Genomic DNA, 14,912 nt, shown 5'->3' with positions numbered 1-14,912 from the left:
ACGATGTGTGACAGAGGGAAGGGGTTACAATTGCCAAAATGACGTCATTTATGGACGACCCCTTAATAGTTGGTAATTATTCACTAATAGACGCATTAACAGCTGACACAAAGACCAGCGAACATTATTTTCAGAGCTTAAAATATCTTAACAGCGAATATGTCCTGTTAGAATAGATCCATCAAAGCGAGCCCTTCTTAGTTGTCAGGTCTAATACACTATTATCCCTCCCCACTGGCTAATACAACATCATCCACTACTCCCCCCCCCAACCCCACCCCCGGCAAATACAACATCATCCACTACCCCCCCCCCCCCCAACCCCACCCCCGGCAAATACAACATCATCCACTACCCCCCCCCCCCCCCCCCCACTGGCTAATACAGCATCATCTACCCCCTCCAGCTGTTAAAGTAAACAGCGACCAGACTAACGCGTGACCTTTTCTATTTTTAGAAAGGTCATCCTATCCCCACATCACTGTCGACCTACTATTTCAACAATTTAAAAAAAAATGGCAGTCAAACATTCCTTGGTCTATTGTGTCAGGGTGGGACATTATGTTATTGTGGCTGTTTTGTTTTGTAGGCACGGTGGTGTAGTTACGGTTATAGAAGAATGGTCTGTAGGCAATTTGATATAGGCACGGATATGTAAGAACGGTTATGTAGGCATTAATATGTAAGAATGATTCTGTAAGCAATTTTATGTAGTCACTTTTATATAGGCACGGTTATGTGAGAACGGTAATGTAGCCAGGTTATATAAGAATGGTTATGTAAGAACGTATATGTACGTGCGGTTATATAAATACTGTTATGTAGGTATGTGTATGTAGCCAAGAGTATGTAAGCGTGGTTATATAGGCACGGGGATGTAATAATTGCTATGTGGGGATTTTTATGTAGGCATGGCTCGATCTATAGGCAAGGTTTATAAATACGCGGTTATTTAGGAAGGTTTATTTTGCATGATTATGTAGGTATCTTATGTGGATAGATTAGACATCGTTATATAAGGCACAATTTCTTCTAACTATATAAAAATGATACACACATCTTTATTTATAAAATTCACCCTTTAACATTTCAAGCAATTTCATTTGATATCAAGAAGAAACAATCTACATGTGTTTCACTTTGGTAACTTCTTGTATATTTAGCTGCAGTTTATCGCATTATACAGTAGATGGGAGATGGGGGAAATAAAATTAAAATGGCAATTAAAACAAATAAAGTAATACATTTCTGTAATTAGAAAGTAACCGATCAATCGCATACACAGGCACCATAAGAAATATTATGTGCATCTCTCTCTCTTTCTCTCTCTCTCTCTCTCTTTCTCTCTCTCTCTCTCTATATATATATATGTCTAATATATATATATATATATATATATATATATATATATATATATATATATATATATATATATATATATATATATATATATATATATGCATTTATAACTTTGCCTACAAAATACACAGCAAATTTGTAAACCATAATAACTTACAATTATTTTGTTTTGTTTGATATCCAGTCACGCGGACAACTTTCTCAACAATTTCCTAAACACATCCATCTTATTGTTCTCACGTATCCAACTTTTTTTTCTCACATATCCAACTTTAGTTTTCCCCACGTTATGTTGCTAACTGTCTGCATCTGGGCGATTTTCTCTCTCACGTTAGCGAAGAAAAAAAAAGCCCATGTTTAAACGCAAACACGGTAAGCCGGCGAGAGAGGATGGGTGGGCGGATTCGAGTACACAACATTCCTGAGCGGCGATACGGGAGGTATCGATGTACTGGGAGAAACAGTTGAAGGCAGGTTTGAATTGGCCGCGTGTGGTTTGGAAGCTGAAAGTCAATTTACGTAAGAAACAGACAGACAGCTGAGCATCTGCTGGTTAAGGTAGTTTTGCTTAAAATTGGAAAAAAAATTGGGCATTTCGGCACAGTTTTTTCTAACCTCGAACTATTATAGATATTTCGTCACACTTGCTTTAGCCTCAGAGGCGTAGCGACCCTTCCCGGCGCCCGGGGACAAACTTTTCGATTTGCACCCCCCCTCAAACTTTCGATTTGCACCCCCCCCTCGAGATTTTGATTTGCACCCCCCCCCCTCAAACTTTCAATTTACACCCCCCTCAACCTTTCAATTTATTTTTCCAACCCATTTTGGCGCCCCCTGAGCTCGGCGCCCGGGGACATATGTCCCCCCCCCCCCCCCCCCCCCCCCTCGCTACGCTACTGTTTACCCTCGAACTAATTTGGACATTTCGGCAGTTTTTTTATAACCTCGAACTAATTTAGATATTTCGTCACACTTGCTTTAGCCTCGAACTTATTTGGACATTTCGGCAGTTTTTTTATAACCTCGAACTAATTTAGATATTTCGTCACACTTGCTTTAGCCTCGAACTAATTTGGACATTTCGGCACCTAGAGCTAACTTAGAGAATATATATAAAGGGGGTTCATGGGTAGCCCGCATAAACAACCTCAGCGGTAGCCCAAATAAACGTCACGGGTAGCCCACATAAGTAGCCTCAGAGGTAGCCCACTTAAGTAACCTCATGTGTAGCCTACACAAGAAGCCTTAGGTGTACCCCACATATGTAGCCTCAAATGTAGCCTACATAAGTAGCCTATAGGGTAGCCCACATATGCAGCCTCAGGGGTAGTCTAAAGAATAGCCTACCTACATAAGTAGCCTTAGGGGTAGTCTAAAGAATAGCCTACCTACATAAGTAGCCTCAGGGGTAGCCTACATAAATTAATTGAGGGGTAGCCTACATAAGTAGCCTCAAAGGTAGCCATCCTTATAGGGTAGCCTACATAAGTAGCATCAGGGATAACCCTCATAAGTAACCTCAGGTGTAGCCTACAAAATTAGCCTCAGATGTAGTCTACATAAGTAGCCTCAGGGGTAGCCTACATAAGTAGCCGCATGGGTAGCCCACATAAGTAGCCTCAGGTGTAGCCTACATAAGTAGCCCCTAATGTAGTCTAAAGAATAGCAACATAAGCAACAAGTAGTTTACAAAACTCAACTAAAGCACGTTCTCTTTTAGATCTTGATGAAGTTGAGCATTGGAAAAAAAATCTCTAAATGTTTTATTTCATATAAAAAAAGTAGACTTTAATATTATATTAACTAAAAAAATAAAATAAAAAATAACATACTATTCAAATTACATTTTTTAACATTTTTTTTACAATATTTTTTTATCCAAGTTGATTTGTATAAAGCGGTTGAGAGTTTGCTTACAATATTGTGCATTTATTCAGGTCGGGCTAATTAATCGCTAATATTTATTTGACACAATCATCTTTTATATACCACATAGGAAGACATTTCCTTTTGGAATAGACCTAGTAGACACGACAAGGGCAATAACCAACATTGTCGTTTAAATTATAGAGGTTTAAAGCAAGCCTCATTACTAGAGTCGTCTCTCATTAGAAGAAAACTCATTTATCCTCACCTTCGGTTTTTACCGAGTGATAAATTAGTGGGCGTGGGTGGACTGAGGCTCTGTTAAGGGGATGATGGTGATTTTTTGGTGATATAAATAGCCAAGGGCTAAAGGTACGTAACTCTGAGAGGGAAGAAGTCATTTCATTTCTTGAGTAACCGGCCTTTTATAAATACCGTCGGTTTAAACGGTATGTAAAGAGTTTTTTTTAATGCTAAAAATATTCCTTTAAAAGAAAATGTAACTAAGTAGAATTCTGTTCGTAAATTATTCAATACAAAAAATGAATCGAACTATTCTTGAAAGCAGAAGCAAAAATAAAATAGCTAATAAAATAAAAAAAAAAAAATAAAAAAAAAAAAAAATTAAACTACCTCCCGAGAAAATGCAAGATTCCAATTTTTTGCTTCTAAAAAAAAATAAAAAAGCAAGAAGAAACGCGCTGATACAGATGTAAGAAAGTGTAAAAAAAAAAACAAAAAAAAAAAAACAACACAAAACATGCTCCGTAATTACTTTTTTAAATGTGTATTTTGTATTACAAAATAAATAGTAAGTTACTTCCCTTAGGTGCATTTCTTGATGAGTTGATATTTATTATGTTTTTTATATTAAACTTCAAACACAAGTTACATTTCACTAGTTTTTACTAGTTTAAACCTGTAATAATATGATTTGCAATAATAATGTAATATATTATAGCATATGTATTACGAAAATATTTTTTGTTACGTAGATGTCAAAATAAAAACCTTTAAGGCGAGCACAACATTTTTTATTTATAAATAAACTCTGCTTTGAATCAATGATTGAAGATCAATCTTGTTAGATTCGTAACAGAAATTATATTCTAAATTTTTTTTCTGCACTAAATGTCTAGGCCAGGGGTCGGCAACCTTTTGAAGCGGAAGAGCCAAAAGTTACAATTTTCAAAATTTACCTGGTTTTAAAGAGCCACTAACATTTTTTTTAATTTCAAATATTTTATTTTTTTATTAAGATTATTAGTATTTGTTCAAGGAGCTGGAGAGCCGCATCTTGATATCAAAAGAGCCGCATGCGGCTCGCGAGCCCCACGCGGCTCCTTTGATATCAAGATGCGGCTCTCCAGCTCCTTGCACAAATATTAATAGTTATATTATTTTATTTTCACTGGACGGTGGGGGTACAAGTTTACCCTGCGTTCAGTGGCGTGGAATGTAAGCTTAGTGAGAACCAAATGACAAAAGCGACTGATACACAGTAATCAAACCGAAATCCAAGCCAGTTTGTCGGAGTTTGCCGTGTTGAGGCCTGCCTGGCTAATGGAAGACACCGCCTGAGCCGGTGTTATCCGTAAAAAAGGGGGGAAAAACATCTTTTAAAGTGGATTGGGATAGTCCTATGATTATATTATTTGATTACAAATTTTATTATTCTATAGAACGTGTGTATGTTTTTATATGAATTAATATTATTGCATATTTAAAGCTATTTGTTTTAAATAACAAATCAAATTTATTTTACCTAATCCTAATCAAATACCAAATGTTGAAATAAAGATGTTAGTGGCTCTTTAAAAACTGGGAAATTTTGTAAATTGTTAACTTTCGGCTCTTCCGTCTCAAAAGGTTGCCGACCCCTGGCCTAGGCCTGACAAATACTTTTAAAATGACCTCAAATCATTTGCGCTTTATAGCAAGAACTGTACTTGTAAAAAATAATGCCATGGAACCAGCATACAGACTTTTGGATAATATTCCGAGAAAGGAACATTTTTTTCTCTAATGTCAAAAGAAAAGAAAGATATGAGAAACCATTTCTTAAAAGAAGTCGCCTGACCTATGAAAGATGTCGGAGAATTTATGATTCTGAAATGCGCAGAAAGATTGAATTTGTCATGAGAAAGAATCGACCAGATCCATTTTTGAGATAGTATGTGAAATGTTCTATGCCATTAAATTTGTATGACTACCTGAAAAAAAATATTCTTAAAATATTGTTATTATATTAATATTTTTCTTTAATTCAAAATGTATTCTAACTCCACTTATAAGCCCATATCCCATCATCCCATGTCGCCGGAAAGAAAAGAGAACGTAAATAAACCATATATAGTTGAATCTCCATTTACATGTTCAGGTATAACATAAAATTGTAATTAGATTTTTTATATTATGTATAAGCAAAACCTCTTAGATGAATGACAGTACATATCAGAAAGAAGTATTACTATTTTAAAATCTGTTTCAGTCTTTATAAGCCGACGATGAAAAATGTAACATTACAGTCAACTTGCATGGAAAGGTAACCTGAGACTGAAAATTAATCGATGAGAAAAAAATGTATGTAATTGTGTTCTGTGTTGGACTAGTGTGAGTTTAGTGATGTGGTGTGTATGTGTTGAACGAGTGTGTGTTTAGTGATGGTATGTATATGTGTAGACTAGTATGTGTTTAGTGATGTTGTGTGTATGTGTTGGACGAGTGTGTGTTTAGTTATGTTGGTTTACTGTAAGCGAATGTAAGCGTGTATGACGCGTGTGAGCGTGTATGTCGCATGTAAGCGTGTATGACGCGTGTAAGCGTGTATGACGCGTGTAAGCGTGTATGACGCGTGTAAGCGTGTATGACGCGTGTAAGCGTGTATGTCGCGTGTAAACGTGTATGACGCGTGTAAGCGTGTATGTCGCGTGTAAACGTGTATGACGCGTGTAAGCGTGTATGACGCGTGTAGGCGTGTATGACGGGTGTAGGCGTGTATGACGGGTGTAAGCGTGTATGACGCGTGTAAGAGTGTATGACGCGTGTAAGCGTGTGTAACGCGTGTAAGCGTGTATGACGCGTGTAAGCGTGTATGTAAGCACGTGTGAGTGAGTACGCTTCTACCTGCCAGAGATAAGAGAACGTTCTGACATTTTACATTCATACCTGGGCGCTCTCACAGCGGCAGGCCGTTCCCTGAGTGAAAAACAAAACAACACAACACCCACCTCAGATTGAAAACAATCTGTGTGTGAGTAAAAAAAAAGACGCACCACAAATTGAATACAATCTGTTTGTGAGTAACCCCCCCCCCACCACCACAAATTGAATACAATCTATGTGTGAGTAAAAAAAAGACGCACCACAACTTGAATACAATCTGTGTGTGAGTAAAAAAACACGTACCACAAATTGAATACAATATGTGTGTGAGTAAAAAACAACAACACCCAGCTGAGATTAAATACAATCTATGTGTAAAATAGCTGGCAGACAACCAAAACATGAACACGTGCCTCAAACATGATGTGTCGTCCAGGTAACAATAGGATAAGGTGTACGCATGCGCGCTGACCGTGTTTCTCCCAAATATTTAATGAATATATATGTATGCATGTATATATATATATATATATATATATATATATATATATATATATATATATATACATGTATGTATATATATATGTATGTATATATCGGTCTACAACAAAGGATTTTTTTGTATATTTTTAGTTTGAATTTGAATTAGACGGCAATAAAAAAAAAGCAGTTAGCATTTCAAAAAAGAAAAAAGAAGTAAATAATGAAGAATAGATGATATTATAGAAATCAAAAGGTTGAAAAGCTTTTAAAAATGTCTAAGATCAGTGACGTGACGTTTTATTGTATAGATGTCAAGGTTAGGTGTCGAAGTGTGGTTTAAGTAATTAAGTCCCCGCGGCTTTAAATTAGTTTAATTAAATTCTTGATTAATTAAAGAGCACGTCCATACCTACATTGACAAACGCCACCACACACAGATAAGTAATATTCTCAATCAACAGTTCATTTTTGCACATGTATTCACATTAAGAACCACTGATTTAGTGTGTTGGATGAGTCGTGTAAAGTACCTACATGTGTGGTGTGTGTGATGTGTGTGGTGTGTGTGGTGTGTTTGGTATAATTTCTATTTTTGTTGTATTCCCTGCTCAAGAAAACCTACACTCCGATACATACTCCTATAAAGTATTGATTCTGATATAAATATTTCAAGATATACTCATATATAGGATGTGTGTGGTGTGTGTGATGTGTGTGATGTGTGTGGTGTGTGTGGTGTGTGTGATGTGTGTGATGTGTGTGATGTGTGTGGTGTGTGTGGTGTGTGTGTGATATGTGTGGTGTGTGTTGTGTGTGTGATGTGTGTGGTGTGTGTGATGTGTGTGGTGTGTGTGATGTGTGTGGTGTGTGTGGTGTGTGTGATGTGTGTGATGTATGTGGTGTGTGTGATGTGTGTGGTGTGTGTGATGTGTGTGATGTGTGTGGTGTGTGTGATGTGTGTGATGTGTGTGATGTGTGTGGTGTGTGTGATGTGTGTGATGTGCGTGGTGTGTGTGGTGTGTGTGATGTGTGTGATGTGTGTGATGTGTGTGATGTGTGTGATGTGTGTGATGTGTGTGATGTGTGTGGTGTGTGTGATGTGTGATGTGTGTGGTGTGTGTGCTGTGTGTGGTGTGTGTGATGTGTTTGATGTGTGGTGTGTGTGTGTGGTGTGTGTGATGTGTGTGGTGTGTGTGATGTGTGTGATGTGTGTGATGTGTGTGATGTGTGTAATGTGTGTGATGTGTGTGGTGTGTGTGATGTGTGTGGTGTGTGTGATGAGTGTGGTGTGTGTGATGTGTGTGATGTGTGTAATGTGTGTGGTGTGTGTGATGTGTGTGGTGTGTGTGATGTGTGTGGTGTGTGTGGTGTGTGGTTGTGTGGTGTGTGTGATGTGGCTAAATGGACGAGGTCTATTTACTGACACGGCGGCTGATAGACCTGCAGTTTTTTTGTTTAGATTAGTGGGTGCAGTGGGGTGCATAAGGTAATACTGTGGTTCTTATCCTGCGTTCGATCGAACCCCAATGGTTCGGTGTGTCAGTCTCAGGGTTTTTGATGAGGTCAGGACTACCCCCCTCCCCCCACTCAGATGTTTGACGATTGGATTTTATCAGTGTGATGAGAAAACTATTAAAAAGGGTTCGTTGAATGGGTATTAGAAACGGGTGGGGTTCGGTCCAACCAAATATGTTAAGAATCACTGAGGGGGTATGAAATGTTGGCGTGGGAATAGCAGTGTAAAAGTGGGTTTGAAAGCGTTGGTAAAAAGGGGTTGATTTGAAGGTAAATGAAGTCGTTTAAAGTGGGGGGTGGGGGGGGGGTTGTAAGCGGTGGTTTCAAGATGAGTGGTAAATGGGTTAGTATGAAGGGGTGTTTCAAGATGGTGGTTTCAAAGGCTGGTTTGAAATTGATGGTTTGACGGGGGTTGTTGGAAGGAGGTGGTTTGCAGTGGTGGAGTGTGAAAGGTGTGTTCCGCATAAGCAGCAAATCTGTGATGGGTAGAAACGGGCCGCCGAGGAAACAAACCCAAGTCTTCATAACAGCAGTTGTGTGTTCTACCCCACAACCACGCACGCTGTTTACCACTTTTGAAACCCCATAACAAAGCACTAGCTATTGAATACACTTATAATACAAATAACTTTAATAATAAAATGTAATACTTTAGTTAGTTTAATGCTACACATAGGGCTACAAAAAAAATCTTGTAATGCAAAATAAGAGAAGTATTATGAAGTACGACTTATCCGGTGATATATGAAAAAAGAATTGTACTAAGTAGAGTTCTTAGTTCTTTTAAAAAAATTTTATTCAATTGTTTTAAACATTTAAATCAGTAATAATAATTTGTTTGTACATATCTTGAACAATAAAAAGTAGCAATTTTATAATTCTACTTGTGACAGCAATGATTTTACACCATGTAAACACTTAAACAATATTTAACTACCAAAATGTTAATGTTTTCTTTAAAGAAATCTCGTAGGCGTAATGGTACAATTTGAAAATCTGTCAGTAAACAATAATTTATTAACTACCAAACAAATAAATACTTTTGGAATATTAACTCGTGCCGTCTTTTAATATAGTTCTAGCGGTATTTCTTTACGTCTGCTTCTCCTCCATAACACGACATCAAAGTTATCTCCCTTTGATATTTGTGATAGCTCAGCGCTTGTGAGTACTTCAAGACTTCCTGTCTTCATGAGCATCGTAGTGATCCTGTTGTTTACCTTGGCAACCAATCAGAATCGTTAATGTCGACTTAAATGCTATGTAGGTTGTCTTACAAGTTCTGTCGTTATTGGATTGAATGGATCTCTGATAGGAGAGGAGGCTCCGCTGTATCGGGTTGTTGTGACGTCATTTTTCATTTGCAGGATGGCGGGTGGTGTGATTGTGGGGTGTAGATCTTACGTCAGTGTGTGGGTATATGCATGGTAACAGTGTGTGTGTGTGTGTGTGTGCGTCTGTGGGGTGTATCAATAACCTCAGTGTGGGATTGTAACCATAGTATCAGTGTGTGTGTGCATATGTGGGGTATATCCATAACCTCAATGTGGGGTTATAATCATGGTATCAGTGTGTGTGTGGTGTATCCGTAGTATCAGTGTGATAGCGTGTAACCAATGTATTAGTGTGTATGTGTGGGGATGTATCCAAAGTATCATTGTGTGTGGGGTGTATCCGTAGTATCAGTGTGGGGGGGTGTATCCGTAGTATCAGCGTGATAGCGTGTAACCAAAGTATTAGTGTGTCTATATGTAGGGATTTAACCAGAGTATCAATATGCGATTGTGTGTGGGTGTATCCTGAGTATCAGTGTGGGGGTGTATCTATAGTATCAGTGTGGGGTGTATCCATAGTATCAGTGTGGGGTTGCATCCGTAGTATCAGTGTGGAGGTTTATCCAGTGGGGGGGGGGGGTATATCCACAATATGATTGAGGGGGAGTGTACGCATCAGTGTGTATGTGTGTGAGTGTATCCATACTATTCGTATGGAGAGTGTATCCATAATATCTGTGTGTGAGTGTTGGGGGTATATCCATAGAAACAGTATGGGGGTGTATACCCATACTCTCTGTACAGGGGTGTACCTATACTATCAGAGAGAGGGAGTATTATCCATAGTATCAACGTGGGGAGGTTTAAAGTTACCCCGAATTTCGATTGTCTAAAATTATATTAAAAATAACGTGTTTATTTTTTATTTTTGTATGCCCGTACATTCTAGAGTGGCTCTAGATTGGGTGTCAGTCGGGGCGCTCCCCCCCCCTCTTTCGCCCTACATGGCGACGCCTCTGCGTAAAATCACCATCAATGTAGCGTTGCTTCAGCAGTGCTGGAAATTAATTTATTCTAGCAGATTGTATGTTTATTTCGGAAATGGATTAGGGCGCAAGAAGGAGATCGAAAACGAAAAAAAAATTATTACGTTATTATCGATACTTGACCTTGACCTTGCGATAACCTTGACCATCGGGTTCGGAGTTTGCGGATGAACGAGCTACACATAGCGGAAGTCTGGCATCAACTCTGGAACCAATCACTCGTCATTCCCGCACGTGCCAGACAGACACTGGTCTCGTAGTCTAGGCCTCAGATAATTAGAGCGCCGAGAAAAATTTTGTTTACAGATCTAATTACCGGAAGTTATCATTTAGCGTGTTAAAAATTTGTAAGTGTGTTGGTGTCAGTTTTTGTGGTAGTTAGTGTCGAATTTGGTGTGTGTGTTTGTGTGTGTGTATGTTCTGTTTTAGTGGTTTTTAGTGTCGGATTTGGTGTGTGTGTGTGTTGGTGTCAGTTTTTGTGGTAGTTAGTGTCGAATTTGGTGTGTATGTGTTCTGTTTTTTTGTGGTAGTTAGTGTAGAATTTGGTGTTTGTTGGTGTCAGTTTTTGTGGTTGTTAGTGTAGAATTTGGTGTGTGTTGGTATCAGTTTTTGTGGAAGTTAGTGTAGAATTTGGTGTGTGTTGGTGTAAGTTTTTGAGGTTGTTAGTGTAGAATATGGTGTGTATGTGTTCTGTTTTTGTGTTTTTTAGTGTCAGATTTGGTGTGTGTGCGTGCATGTGTGTGTGTGTTCTGTTTTAGTGGTTTTAGCGTCCTATTTGGTGTGTGTGTATGTGTTCTGTTTTTGTGGTTTTAGTGTCGGCTTTGGTGTTTGTTGATATGTGTTTGTGGTTGTTAGTGTCGAATTAGGTGTGTTTTGTCATGTTTTTGCAGTTGTTTCTGTCAAAGTTGGTGCTTGTTGGAGTCAGTTTCTGTGGTTTATAACGTTGCTGATCTTGTTATCTAGAAGAACTATCGCCATTAATACATTATATATCTTTCAGGTTGGTGATAATAAAATTCATTCTTATACATTAAAAATTGGCCCATAAAGTTTATAAACTTTTTTAAAGCTACATAGTTCTGCTATTTTTGTTTACATTTTCTATGATAAAATGTAAAAAAAAAAAATTGCTTTTGGCAATGTAAATTGTTTTGTTATGTTACCAAAAATTCTAAAAAATATTAAATACATCAAATCTTTAGTAAATTTCTAAAAAATAAATTTAAAAACCAAATTTTTATAACCATATTGATTTTAATAACATCGGGGATGATTTGTTTTACATACTTAATGGGCCTTTCGAATAATTTTGAGACTAGTCTCGGTTGTGTCCATTGTAACAGGCCCATAATTGTTTAAAACATCGTCACAAAGTAACAAGCTTGAGTCAACAATGAACAAAACAAACACAGACAAAGTGTCAATGTTCGTCACAATTTTTGGCTGAGTTCATAGGTCGATCCAACTGGTGTATAGGGTTGTTTGCCTTAAAGGGGCGATAGGTCATTAGCATAGAGAAAGCGTTCACTAGCTGGGACCAGATATTTACTAGCTAGCATCGTAGGTTGTTGGCTGAGATCAAACAGTCGCTGGCTGACCCAGTCGCTAGCTGGGTCAAACCGCTACTAGCTAGGGTCAAATAGTCGCTGGCTGGAGCTAAATAGTCGCTAGCTGGAGCTAAATAGTCGCTAGCTGGATCTAAATAGTCGCTAGCTGGAGCTAAATAGTCGCTAGCTAGAGCTAAATAGTCGCTAGCTGGAGCTAAATAGTCGCTAGCTAGAGCTAAATAGTCGCTAGCTGGAGCTAAATAGTCGCTAGCTGGAGCTAAATAGTCGCTAGCTGGAGCTAAATAGTCGCTAGCTGGAGCTAAATAGTCGCTAGCTGGAGCTAAATAGTCACTAACTGGAGTTGTTACTTGCGACAGTTACCTGGGAACATGACGGGCAACAGATTAAAGGCTTTCGGGAAGGGAAATGTATGCAAACAGCGGTGATCAGTGGATCCATTTTGTGTTGGTGTGGTAAGTCGGTGAAGGCTTGCCGTCAAATATTGTCGTATCGGTCCCATCTGGGTGTGTATGGTGGGGTCACAGGGCAGGGGTCAGACCGTCAAATATCGTCGTGTCGGTCCCATTTGGTTGAGTATTCATTTGGTGGGGTAACAGGGCAGGGGTCAAGACGTCAAATATGGTCGTGTCGGTCCCATCTGGTTGTGTTTGGTGGGGTTATAGGGCAGGGGTCAAACAGTCAAATATTGTCGTGTCGATCCCATCTTGTTGTGTATTTATTTGGAGGGGTCACAGGGCAGGGGTCAAGGCGTCAAATATTGTCGTGTCGATCCCATCTTGTTGTGTATTTATTTGGAGGGGTCACAGGACAGAAGTCAAGAGATGGATTGATACGTATGGATTGGTGTTAGTGAGGGTTAGGATAAAAGAGAATTTCGGTAGGGTAGAGATAGAGTTAGTGAGGATGAAGGTGGGGGTGGTTTAGGGTAAGATGATGGGGGTGGTGTATGACAAGGGATAGTTAAAGGCGGAGGTGAGGTTGTGTGATTAGGAGTGGTTTGAAGATATAAATGGGGGTGGGGTAGGCTAAGTGTGTTCTAAAGATTGTGGTGGTGTATGGTGTATGGTTTATTGAAGGTGAATTCGAGAATTGGGTTATGGGTGGGGGTGGGTTGAAGGTGTATTTGAGAATTGGGATATGGGTGGGGATGGGTTGAAGGTGTATTTGAGAATTGAGATATGGGTGGGGGTGGGTTGAAGGTGTATTTCAGAATTGGGATATGGGTGGGGATGGGTTGAAGGTGTATTTGAGAATTGAGATATGGGTGGGGTTGGGTTGAAGGTGTATTTGAGAATTGAGATATGGGTGGGGGTGGGTTGTAGTTGGATGTGAGAACTGGGTTATGAGTGTGGGGGTGGGTTGAATGTGGATGTGAGAACAGGGTTATGAGTGTGTGTGTGTGGGGGGGGGGGCTTGAAGGTGGATATGTATGGCCAGTGTTTCTTCCAGACTTTTTTCTCCGGGGGGGCACTTGAAATTTTCGGGGGGGCGGTAGACTTTTTTCGGGGGGGCGGACACTGTTAAAAGTATATATTTTCTATATAAATTATATAAATTTCATTTCGTTCGGGGGGGGGGGGCGGTAAAATATTTTCGGGGGGGTGGGGGCTTCGCCCCCCCCCCCCCCCCCCCCGAAGAGATGCCTGGAAGAAACTCTGTGTATGGCTTGGTGGGTAAAAGATGAGAGGTTGTACTATATGGCTATGGGTTAGTTGGAAGTAAAGGTGGAGTAGAGCTAGAGGTTAGATAAAAAGTTAGCCTAGTGTTGTGGTAGTTTTAGTGGTGTGTTGATGAATTAAAATGAAAATTGCTGTGGTTGGGGTGTATTGGAGAATATGGGTTTGAGGGTAGGGCAAGGGAGGTAAGATAAGCCAGAGATGATTAAAGTTTGTGGGGACTTATTAATTTTTTTTTTCTTAATTCTTCAAAACTCTTCAAGCCAAATTGTTAAAACAATTATTTCACGAAAATATTAGCAAAATTATATTCTCTCCTCTGTGTTGCTTGGTTTCAATTAAGTTCAAACTTCGTTTAAATTTTACGCGAATGGTTTTTTTCCCCTTATCGGTAAATAAATCAGCGAGCATGAAAAACTTGAAGGTCATGTTGACCTTATAATCTATTTTTAGTCCGGTCGTTAGGTAAACGGCCACCTCGTTGTCTGCAGGGTGCCTTTCATCTTTTCACATCTATTTATAGCACACATGATTTACTGCACATCGCATTACAGCACACTATTTGCTTCGTTATTTTTGTTTTGTTGATCGGAAGAAAGAAAAAAATTAAATCGTTCTTTATAAATTATATTGAAAGCCTAGACTGCTTTTAGTACCTAAACATAATTTTATAAAAGTTTAAACAAAATTTAGTTTTAACACATTTTTCATTAATTACCTTTTTTTTTTACAAATTTCATGACTATAAAATATATATTTATACTTTCATACGTTACACAGGGCGACCAATACCCTACAGGTTCAGGGTTCGAATACCGTTTACACCAAGACATTTTTACCTATACGAATAAATAAAACTGAATTCCTTACTTATGTGTTACACATGTGGTATACACACATCGACGGTGATGGAGTTCACTATAGACGTGATACTGGCCTGACAAGAATTCGAACCTGGTCTCTAAGGTTAACTGGTATGTGTAAAAGATATCTGCCCTGTAGGGAATCTTGGATGTTATG

At 38.8% G+C, this 14,912-nt stretch overlaps 1 protein-coding gene across 2 annotated transcripts in view; it reads right to left on the bottom strand.

Annotated features, from left to right (window-relative positions):
• Positions 1–14,912, bottom strand: part of LOC131953686 (uncharacterized) — a 52,421-nt gene that overhangs the window by 19,489 nt on the left and 18,020 nt on the right. The window lies entirely within an intron of this gene.

The sequence above is a fragment of the Physella acuta genome, unplaced genomic scaffold, assembly GCF_028476545.2.
Source record: "Physella acuta isolate Inbredline_101_S28 unplaced genomic scaffold, ASM2847654v3 ptg000938l, whole genome shotgun sequence".
Lineage (NCBI taxonomy): Eukaryota > Metazoa > Mollusca > Gastropoda > Physidae > Physella > Physella acuta.
This window is presented reverse-complemented; position numbering and strand designations above follow the sequence as displayed.